At 51.1% G+C, this 10,903-nt stretch overlaps 1 long non-coding RNA gene across 1 annotated transcript; it reads right to left on the bottom strand.

Moving 5' to 3' along the window:
- Positions 1-461: 461 nt before the first annotated feature.
- Positions 462-10,617, bottom strand: LOC138920167 (uncharacterized). Its single transcript, XR_011430896.1, has 3 exons — positions 10,509-10,617; positions 8,979-9,629; positions 462-1,560 (listed from the first exon to the last, which is right to left on the bottom strand). It is a non-coding gene; the product is annotated as an uncharacterized lncRNA (long non-coding RNA).
- Positions 10,618-10,903: the final 286 nt, after the last annotated feature.

Genomic DNA, 10,903 nt, shown 5'->3' with positions numbered 1-10,903 from the left:
GGCGGGGCCTGTTGACCTATTTTACAGACTGGGAAGCTGAGGGGGAGGGGTGGGGAGAAGGGGCTTGATGCTAAGTGGAGGAGTTGGGGGTTCACCTGGTGCTGTTTCACCCTGGAGCCCAAGTTCTGAACCATTGCTCACTGTTCCCCCAATTTCAACCATTCGCAGGCCACCGTCTCCGCTTCCCCACTCCCCCACCACCAGGACGACCCTTCACCCCAGGGCTGCACGAACGATCCCTGTGGCGGGTGAGGGTAACTCTTTGAATCTTCGTGGGGCACGTGGTTTCTGCTGCAGCTGCTCCACGCTGCTGGTGCAAAAATCGCTCAGCCAGAGACAAAAGATAACCCACTCGGCGTGGCAGTGTGCCAGGGAGCCAGGGCTGCGGAAACAGGTAATCGCCTGCGGGCCGTAGTTTGCTGACCCCTGCTTCACTTAGTATTTTTCTTTATATAAACCCATTTTTGTTTTCACTAAAAAAATTTTATTTGAAAGGAAAACACCAGCGGAGTAGATGGAAAACCAGCAAGTCTTGCTGCAAAAGGATGGTAACCATAGAAATATAAACAATAAACCTAGGCAGAGGGGCTGCCTTCCGCACCAAGCCCAGGGCCTGTTCTTTCTTTGTTCTGAAAGGTGAAAAGCAAGGCTTAGAGAGATGCTAAAGGCTGGGTAGCACCCAACCAAGATGTTGTCTTTGAGGTGACCGGAAGAAGCGAAGAAGCACTCGTGTTGGAGGCAGCGTTACTTAAGGGCACGCCCGGCTGTCTTGTGAAAGGATCCTGGGTGAAGCTCTGAAGGAGGAGAAGGGAGCTGGGGGGAGAAGCTCGGCCCTCAGGGTGGAGCAGGGAGTCGGGAGACCCCGTACAGGCAGTCAGGGAGGGTGCAGGACTCACATACAAAAGATGTGGATGTGGCCCTGGCTCCCTGAGAGCTCTGCGGGCCCCCGTGGTGCCCCCCAGAGCCAAGACCTGCAGGTGGGTATCAGCTACGGCCCCAAGGCCAGGTGAAGGGGCTCTTCAAACTTATTTGTGTCAGAGAAACTCCCACTACAACATCAGACAGATAACCTCAATTTCCCCTCATCATGGTTCCTTTTTCCTATTCCTCTGCTTTATTTTTCTTGCTCTCGCTCACTCTTTCCATATCTGTATAATTACACAGATACACACAAATTTCTGTTTGAAAAACCAGGTATTTTGGTTATCTCTTATGTCTGGCAACCACGTCTTCATCCTCCCTCGTAAACGGCCAAGCAAAGAATTTAGACTTTCTGCAGCGGCAGGGCCTCTCATGAAAGTGCTCGCACTGTCTTTTGGAAGCTCTGGGATCTGGTGGAAGGATCTCTTGCTGCTTATGTTTCGAGGAATGCCTCGTGCGTCTTCCGGCAGGGAGATCTGAATGCTGCTGGCAGCTTTCGATTTTCTTGTCCTTGGCGCTGCTCGGAGCTTCCATCTTCCGGCCTCCCTTGCCTCAGTGCCCGGTTCTGCCTGCGCATCCTTGCTCCTGGACATCTGCCTGTTTTCTTCCCACGGCATCTAGGATTTCAGGTACTCACAACTGCAGTGACGAGGAAAAAAAATAGTCAGGGGACAGATGGCAGGAAACAGATGGCCTAATGGCCAATTGAAGAGTGTAATGAAGAGATGGTTAGCAGAGGCGGGAGGGGGTTATGGGAGCCAGTGAGGTGGTGCTGCCCCCAGAACAAGCGAAGGGGCAAGAGGAGAGGTGGCATTCTCAAAAAAGGGTTGAGCTGAAACCTCCGAAGAGGGGACACCTGACAGGAGCCGTGGACATCAGGTGGTGCGGCCACTGCGGAAACCGTAGGCCAGCAGTGCGGGAGGGGCCCCAGGAGGAGAGGGCAGGACGTGCAAGGGTGTGGCCAGCAGGGCCAGGGGGACTTGATCTGGACAATGGCCCAGGAAGATGTGAGTCTAGAGCCATTTATATCCGTGAGGGTCCCTTGGCTGCAAGTGACAGACGCCCAAGTCAGGACGAGCAGGAACTCAGGGGGCGGCTCTAAGGGGCGTTCTCAGGCAGCAGGAAGGCTGGGGACCAGGTGTGGAAAGGACACGTCCCGGGCCACACCAGGACGTCTCAGCAGCAGGAGCTGTGGGGCACCTGGTCCAGGCTCCGCCTCTGGAATCCGTGACCCGGCCCCCCTCAGTCTTCGGATGTGAAGGAGAAGGAACCGCAGAGCCACTGCAACCTCTTGATGTGACGCTCGAGGGGCTGGAGGTCCAGGAGGCAGCTCCACCTGCCCAGAGCCACGTGGCCACGAGCGGCAGAGGCAGGGTGCGCAGCCACGCCACCGACTCCCAGACTCGCGATTTCTCTCCCGCAGCAGGGTCTCCCAGAGTCAGGCGTTCCCAGCCACGCTCACGATGGTCGTCATTTGCATATACTACCTCTAATATTATAAAAAGTTTTCGTTTAAATCAATTAACTTTAAAAAACCCTTTTATTCATCTCAGGCAATAGTATGGGTGAAATTGTGGATTCGATGTACCGCATTTTTTTCTAATACATGTCAAATAGTCTTATATGATTAAAACAAACTAAATCATCTTTTAGGGGACTTGACCATAGTTTCAGAAACCGCACACTGCAAAGAAGCAGCTTTTCTATTGGGAGGGCGATGTAGGTTGGTAGTTTTCACACTTCTTTGCAGCCCCCGGACTCTTGCTGTTAAAGAGGATGTCATGTTGACTCTGATCTGGGAACCAATGAAGGCGAGCTGCTGGGCTGGGAGTGAGAAATGGGAGAAGGAGGCCAGCCCGCTTCTTTTCCCCTGGGCACGCTGTCCTAAGGCCGCTCCTTGGACCCTCAGACTGAAAAAGGCCCCAGCTGAGGATGCTGGTGGCCAGCACAGCACAGACTCTAGAGGTTGCACCTGAGAGAGCTGGGCCTTGTGGGGAGAACAGAAGCTCAGGCCCAGGTAAGCGTATGAGGAACAGGGTGCCTGCCTCTGCACGCTTCCTGGGCCACAGCGGCCCCTAAGCTAAAACCTGCAATTCCTAGGCTCCTGCGGACAGTGGAGGTGGGGGCTGCCCGTCCTCTGCCACTGCTGCTGGGACTCCAACGGGTGCATGTCCTACAGGTTGGGTCACTGGGATGATAGAAAGTTCTGGAATTGTGTCCTGGATTCTGGCAGCCTTGAAATGCACTTCCAACCCAGATTCCAAGGAGAGTGTTATCGAGATGTTCCCATCAAAGTGATGAAAATGGCGTTGTTTTATGTCACTAACACATAAGTGTGACCACGACCCAGGAAGCAGGGGCCTCGCGTCCTCCCAGGGGCTGAGGGTGTAAGTCCTAGGTGAGCTAGCGAGTTTCAGGGTCAGGGACCACCTGGCACGGTCCCCAGGTGCCCGGGGTCAGCTGGGCAGGGAACCGGGGGTCCCAGAGCACGAATCGCTGGCCGCTGGCCGAGGAGGCAGGACTTTCCCCACCGCCCTTCTCAAACTTGCGCCAGCGGCTGATTCCTCTTCTCAGCCCTGAAAGATGGATGGTCTCATTATTCGCGGCGCTTGGCGGTGAATCTGCGAGCTTCGGCGAAAGCGAGCACTTACCCCGCGGAGCCTCTTCCCCTCCCGGTCACTCATCGAGTTTAACCCTTTCTCAGCAGGAGGAGCCCCGGGCGCGGGGGGCGCGGCTCTTACTCTTTAGGGCTGCGGGAGGGGACCCCGCGCAGGGAGGGGCGGGCTGGGGAGGGAGGCGGGGGCCCAGGCGGGGCTGGAGCAGCTCCAGCTCAGGCCGGAGGACGACGACGGAGGGCGAGTCCAGGGTGAGCCCTCGTGGGGCCGCAGAGCCCGGCCCGTCGCCAAGAAAATCTCCCATGGAAGGGAGGGGAGGGAGCGCCGAAAGGAGGAGAAAGGCAGCAGCCCGAGAGCGCTCTGCCAAGGGAGTGCTGAAGATTTTAACTCGAGATGAAATGTGTTCTTGTTTGTGTACAGTTAATTTTCCTCCCGAATGCAGGGTTTTGTCCCTTGCTGGAGCGTCTCAATAGCAACTGCCGCTCCCCCGGCGTCATTGAGGTGGCTCGTGCCCCCTCAGTTTGCAGGCCGCCTGTTTGTGTTAACGTGTTGGGGAAGCAGGCATGGCTTGGATTGGTTCCTGGGTCCAAGAAGGAAAAAACACAACAAAGAAGGGAAGAAAACACCTCCAAATAGAGACTTGGCTCCCGCCGGGATGATGTCATCTGGAAAGTGTGAGCAGGACTCTTGGCCCTGAGTGACGGGCTGGGGAGCCCTGCTCTGGCTGTGGGAGCTGTGGTGAGACCGGTGGTTGTACCCAGAGAGTGTAGGAATGGGATTGTAACTCACATGCCTACACAGGCCAGGTAGGAGGTGTCTGTGAGGGAAGCAGATGGGGTGTATTTTTTTCAACACAATTATATTTTGTTTGCATAGCAAATACATAGGGAATTCATTTCCATAAAGAAATAAGCACTCATTTTTTCTTGAAACGCATGGCTTCTTGATCTTTTCTTCTGTTGTTTTTAGTACAGAGATGGGTAGAGGGATTTGTTTGTTTGTCTTTTTTTTTTTTTTTGAGGAAGATTAGCCCTGAGATAACATCTGCTGCCACTCCTCTTCTTTTTTGCTGAGGAAGACTGACCCTGAGCTAACATCCATGCCCATCCTCCTCTATTTTATATGCGGGACGCCTACCACGGCATGGCTTGCTAAGGAGCAGGTACTATGTCAGCACCCGGGATCCGAACCCGCAAACCCGGGGCTGCCAAAGCAGAAGGTGTGCACTTAAGTGCTGTTCCACCCGGCTGGCCCTCAGGGATTTGTTTTTATGATGGAAAAAAAGCCCAGCAGTCTGGGAGATAATAAATATTGCTGACTTTCAGAGGCAACAAGGAGTGGTACGGACTGTGGCAAGTTCAGCTTCACGGCCCAGCCAGTGAGGGCAGCCGTGACTTGCTCAGGTCATGAGTTGCCCGATGGAAGGTACATCCAGTTGGCCATGTCTCTGATTTTTCAGAGGAAGCTAGAAATCTAGATTTTTATGAGACATCTAAATTTTTATGTGAAATCTTTTTTTTCAGTTTTATTGAGATACAATTGACAACTAAAATTGTAAGATGTTTAAAGTGTACGATGTGATGATTTAATTACATATACATTGTGGAATCATCTCATTTTAGTGTTGAAAACCAACTGTACAGACTAACGAGTTGTGGGCTGGTCACGACACCTCTCCCGGCTGGATGTGGCCTGTGGTCTGTCCCTTGCCACCTGGGGTGGACTGGTAATCTGCACACTTTAGTAGCAAAATTTGCTTCTAACTTTGGTGAATGATTCATTTCGTCCATCTAGGACTCCATTTTTCCACCCATAAAATCAGCAACCTTCTGTTTCTGCCCCATGGGTTCTGTGTAAAGCATCTAAAACCTACTTATTTATCCTTCTCTAATTTGGATTTATGTGGGAAACGTGCTGACAGGCTGAGTCTCAACAGCCCACATTAGGACCTGTGGGTCTTCATCCCGTGTCTGTGGGCTCTGAACGAGTTAGGCGTTGGCTCTGGCTGCTATGATAGAGACGGTGGTTTCCACAAGACAGGAGTTTACTTCTCATTCGTGTCAACAGCTGAGCTGGGGATGGCAGTTCTGGCCCATGAAGCTGTCAGGGGCCCAGGCTCCCTCCCTCGTTTTGCTCCACCGCACCTAGGCCATTGGCTTTATTCCTCTTGGTCCAGATGCCCCACACCGGATGCATTTCAACAATGAGAAGAGGGCAAAGGACAAGTAGGCACAGCCTTCCCTCCGTGGGCTCAGCCTGGCAGGGGCACCTGTCCCCTGTATTCACATTCCACTGGGCAGCACTCACTCACCCCACCCTGAATCACTGTAAGGGAGCTGGAAACTGTAGTCCTAATTCTGAGCGGCCGTGTGCCCGCTAACCAGGGGCTCTTACTGAAGGAAGAAGGGCGCACGGATGATGAGGGACAGCTCGCCACTGCAAGCGGAGAAGAAGGTGGCCACTTCAGAGTAAAACAACAAACAAAATCCTAAGATCTCAACTGGGATTCTCAGCTAGCTTTCAGTTTTACTCCTGAGGGATGGAGATTACTTGTTTTTTGACTCTTTAACAAATTTTGAAGCAAAAAGTTTTTTCAAATTAATGTTACAATATTGTGTCCCAAACCTCAGTAACTTCTGTTTCTCCTTCATAATTTTGGACACATTTGTGTACCAACTGAATTATTATTTACTTTATATTTTATTCTAAATAGCTTCAGTAGTTTTTCCCAATAAATTTAATTTAAAAGGAAATGTTGCTAAATGATAGCGAAAATCATTTCGCTATCATTTGGAGATGCAGCCAAAGCAGTGCAAAGAGGAAAATTTATAGCTTTAAAATGCATCTATTAAAAAAGAAGAAAGATCAAAAATCAATGACTGAAGATTTTGCTGGAAGACACTAGAAAAAAAAGATCAAAGTAAACACCAGACAAGTAGAATTAAGAACTGAGGTTAATGAAATAGAAAACAGAAGTCAACAGATAAAATTAACAAAGCTAAAAGTCAGTTCTTTAAAAATACCAACAGAATTGATAAACCCATAGCTAACATTTTTCTGCATCTTGATGTTATCACTCAATTCCTTGTAGAAATACCTTCAAGTCATCTTGTACAGCTCTAAATTAAAGTTGTTCTTTACAACAGCTGTGCAATATTCCACAGTGGATATACTTGAAAAGCATTCAGCCATTCCACTAGTATGGGGAATTAATTTTGTTTCTGGTTCTGGGCCACTGAGGACAATGCTGCAGTGACATCCTTGCGTGTAGTGGTACAAAGTATAAGTACATTTATTTCTATGGGATGGGTTTCCATCAATTTGAGAGCTGACATATGCTTTTCTGTGAGCTGTCAATTTATAAGCCATTGCCTCCTCTTCTTGGCAATTTGTAAGAGTTCTTTGTATAGGACAGAAATGGACTCTTTGTTTATTATTGACCTACAAATACTTTTACAGATGAATAGAAGGATTTTCTTTAGGTAATCATTTTATGTACAAAAATTCCAAATTTTTATGTTTTCAATATGTCTGTTTCTTTTCTTTAATAGTTTCAGGATTATCCATCTTGGTTTGTAAAGTCTCCCTAACTTCTCTAGATTGTAACTGCAATATCCTAGATTTTCTTCAAAATTTTTATGTGTAAGATGGCTCCTGCAGGGTCTGTCTGAGCTGCAGAGAGGCCTCTTGTGCATGGTCATGCTTTTCCTGGAGACCCCACTCCTGGTCACTGAGCGAGGCAGGGGTATAAAGGCCTGGACATTTGGGCCCGACCCGTACGAGCAGCATGTGATCCAGAGCTCCCCGCTGGGTTTGCCGTGGCTTTGTCAGCCTGCGTCACAGATCAGCTTGTCGTGCCTCGCCACCTTCTCCCACTTCCTTCACAAGTATTGATCCCCCAAAACACCTTGAACTGAAAATTCCCCTTCGGTCTCTGCTTCTGGAGACCCCACTCGAGGCGGGAACAAGGAGAAGCGAGCTGGTGTGGAGCACGTGGTGGGGATGACCGTGGCCCGGCTCTAATAGCACCAGCTCCATCGGCTTCTTAGTTTCCATCGTGAAGCCCATGCGCTTCCTCAGATCGAGGGCGTCCAAGGGCGGCAAAACGTATCGTTTGTCATATTTTGGGGATTTTGATCCGATTTGTCTGAGACGTCAGGAGTAGCCTTTTGTTTTTATTTGAAGATATTTATTTCTCCGTGGAGACCACACCTCTTAGGTGATGCCCAGATTCACACATTCAGCCATGTTCCTGAGCTCGCCACATCTTACAGCCATTGGGTTCCTTGCACCTCCCCTCTCAGGAATGAAAGCGCCCCCTTCCCGGGGGCTCAGGCTGACTCCTCCAGCTCCTCTCCTCCTCTCACACCTGCCGTGTGCTCTCTCAGTGCACCTGTCCACGTGGATCAGAATCCCATCGCTTGGCCCACCTGCCTTGCTCCCCCGAGGTCCCTGGCTGTCATCTCTTGGAGGATTGTCATAATAGAGTCCTGGCTGGTCTCCCTGGTCGGCTCTTGCCCCCTTCAGTGTGTTCTCCACACAAGGCCTGATCGAGCCTGTTAAATGGACGTCGCATCGTGCCTCTCCTCTGCACAGAGCCCGTGTCTCCCCACCTCGCTCTGCACAGAAACTCTTTACACAGTCGACAAAACCCAGCGCACTCGGCGCCCCCCGCCCCCAGTCTTGTTCCCACTTGTCTCCCGTGCTCCCTCTGCTCCTGTCACACGGGCCTCTTGCTCCTCCCAGGACAGGCCAGGCGCTCCCGCCTCGGGGTCTCATATCTGCTCTGCGCCCCCAGCCCTGCTCTTCTCCCAGACGTCCCCCCGGCTTGCTCCCTCACCTCCTGGGCACTAGCTCCAGTGTCACCTTCCCGGTGGGCTCCTTCTCACTGCTCTCTGTACAACCACAGCCCCTCCCTCCACGACCACCCTTCCCCTTCCTGGCTCCGTCTTTCTCCAGGCCACTCACTGCCATCTGACGACTTGATGCTTTCCATGAGGCCTTAGGCTGGATTCTTCCAGAAGCCAACCCAGACTCTGAGTGTGAGCAGAGTGCTTTTATTTGGAGGTGATCCCAGGGAGCCCTGCAGGAGGGCGGGGAAGGCAGGTGGGAAGGAAAAAGACTATCACGCCAACCCTGGTGGGTACTGAGCAGGGGCCCACCGTGGGGCGCTGGGTGAGTCCCTCTGGGGTCCTGTGGGAGACGGAGTGGAACGGGCCTCAGAGGGGCCGTGCGGGGGGCGAGGCTGTGGGGTGGGCTCCACCAGCTCCCGTCTGGCCTTCGCTGATGGCCGCTTCCCAGGTTGTCAACTCCCGGCCACGGGGGCTCCTGTGGCTGAGAAAGCCTCAGAGGGACAGTCTCAGGGTCAGGAAGAAGCTACCGTGGGGCAAAAACGGTGAGGAAGGAGGGGACGGGAGGGCACCAGCTGTGCGCTGTGCTTACTGTCCTGGGCTGTCACTGGTTGTTGTCTGCCTCCCTCTGCAGATGGTGGGCTCCCGAAGCCGGGGTCTCTATCTGCACAGGAATGAACTGTCATGATGTCTGCACCATAGTCTCAAATGGTTAACCAGAAAAGGAAAACTACACACACACACACACACACACACACACTGACACACATGCTATAAATGATGCCCGTGGGGAGAGGTGGCCCACAGGTGGCCTGATGCCAGCTGGTGAATCTCAGCAAAGGGCATATGGATGTTCACTGTGTTTCTCTGGGCTTTTCTATGGGTTTGCCATTTTTAAAAATGAGAAGTGGGAAAAATAAAGTAAAACAAAGTGAAAAAAATTCAGAAGGTGTGGGAATAGGGGTCAAGATGGGGGCTTTCAGCCTGCCCGAGGAAAACACGGCCTGTGGCTGCTGCTGATTCTGCGACAGGAAGAACCCGAGAGTGTTTTTTTTTTTTAACCTCCAAAGGGTAAAATCAAGACAGATTTGAAGAACAACTGTCTCTCTCTTATTCAAGAGAAAGAGCTAATGAGGAAAGAGGGAGGGAGGGAGTGAAGGCAGGAATTTGTTATCAAATGTCTGCGCCAGGCCATGCTGGTAGGGCCTTCCTCCTGCGTTGTTTATCTGATTCCAACAGCAACCTTTAAAAGACAAGAACATTAATGAGACATCACCTTACAGGGTCAGAATGGCTATAATCACCAAGACAAAAAGCAACAAGTGTTGGAGAGGGTGTGGAGAGAAGGGAATCCTCATGCGCTGCTGGTGGGAATGCAAACTGGTGCAGCCACTATGGAAAGCAGTATGGAGATTCCTCAAAAAATTAAAAATAGAACTACCATACAATCCAGCCATCCTACTACTGGGTATTTATCCAAAGAACTTGAAATCAATGATCCAAAGAAATTTATGCACCCTATGTTCACTGCAGCATTACTCACAATAGCCAAGACGTGGAAGCAACCCAAGTGCCCACCGACAGATGAAACGATAAAGAAGATATATATACAATGGAATACTACTCAGCCACAAAAAAGACAAAATCATCCCATTTGCAACAACATGGATGGACCTTGAGCGTATTATGTTAAGTGGAATAAACCAGACAGAGGAAGACAAATACCGTTTGATTTCACTCATGTGTGGAAGATAAACTAACACATGGACAAAGAGAACAGATCAGTGGTTACCAGAGGGGAAGGGGATTGGGGTGTGGGCAAAAAGGATAAAGGGGCACATATGTATGGTGATAGACAAAGATTAGACTACTGGTGGTGAGCACAATGAAATCTATTCAGAAATTGCTAAATAATGTACACCCGAAATTACACCATGTTACAAACCATTCTCAATAAAATGGGGAAAAAAAAGACAAGAACATCAAGGCTTAGAGATGGCACAAACTGTCTCTAGTAAAAGCGGGTCATCTCAGATAATGATGCCCAGTAAAGAAATACGATTAACCAATTAGTCATAAGGGCTGAAAGCTGCCTGAACATCGAAATTTACAAAATTCTGACCGTGGTTTATGTGTTTTTCAAAGAAAGCTTTGTGGCAGGGAGGGTTGTGTCCTGTGGCTGAAACGTCAGGAGAGGCATCTGGACCTCCGTGGCTGAACCTTGGCCCCGGGGGCGTCTGGGAAAGCAGCTAACGTCCCCTCTGCAGATGCAGGTTCCCAGGCTTCCGCCCTGGTGGTCGCGCCCCATCAGGAAGCTCCGCCCCTCTGCTTCACGGCAGGAAAGGAGGCCCCCGGGGGCGTGGCCTGCTGGGGAGCCCTGAGCGGGCGGCGGGTCTGGTCTGGTCTGGACGCAGCCTCCGGACCCCTGGCCAGCGCTCCGTGGGGTTCAGAGGCTCATGGGCGGAAACTCGGGACTCCTCCTCGACTTGGAGGCTCCTGGGATCTTCGGACACGTGC

Source organism: Equus caballus, chromosome 22 (genome assembly GCF_041296265.1).
Source record: "Equus caballus isolate H_3958 breed thoroughbred chromosome 22, TB-T2T, whole genome shotgun sequence".
NCBI lineage: Eukaryota > Metazoa > Chordata > Mammalia > Perissodactyla > Equidae > Equus > Equus caballus.
The sequence above is the reverse complement of the archived record's forward strand: the minus strand, read 5'-3'. Positions and strand labels throughout refer to the sequence as shown.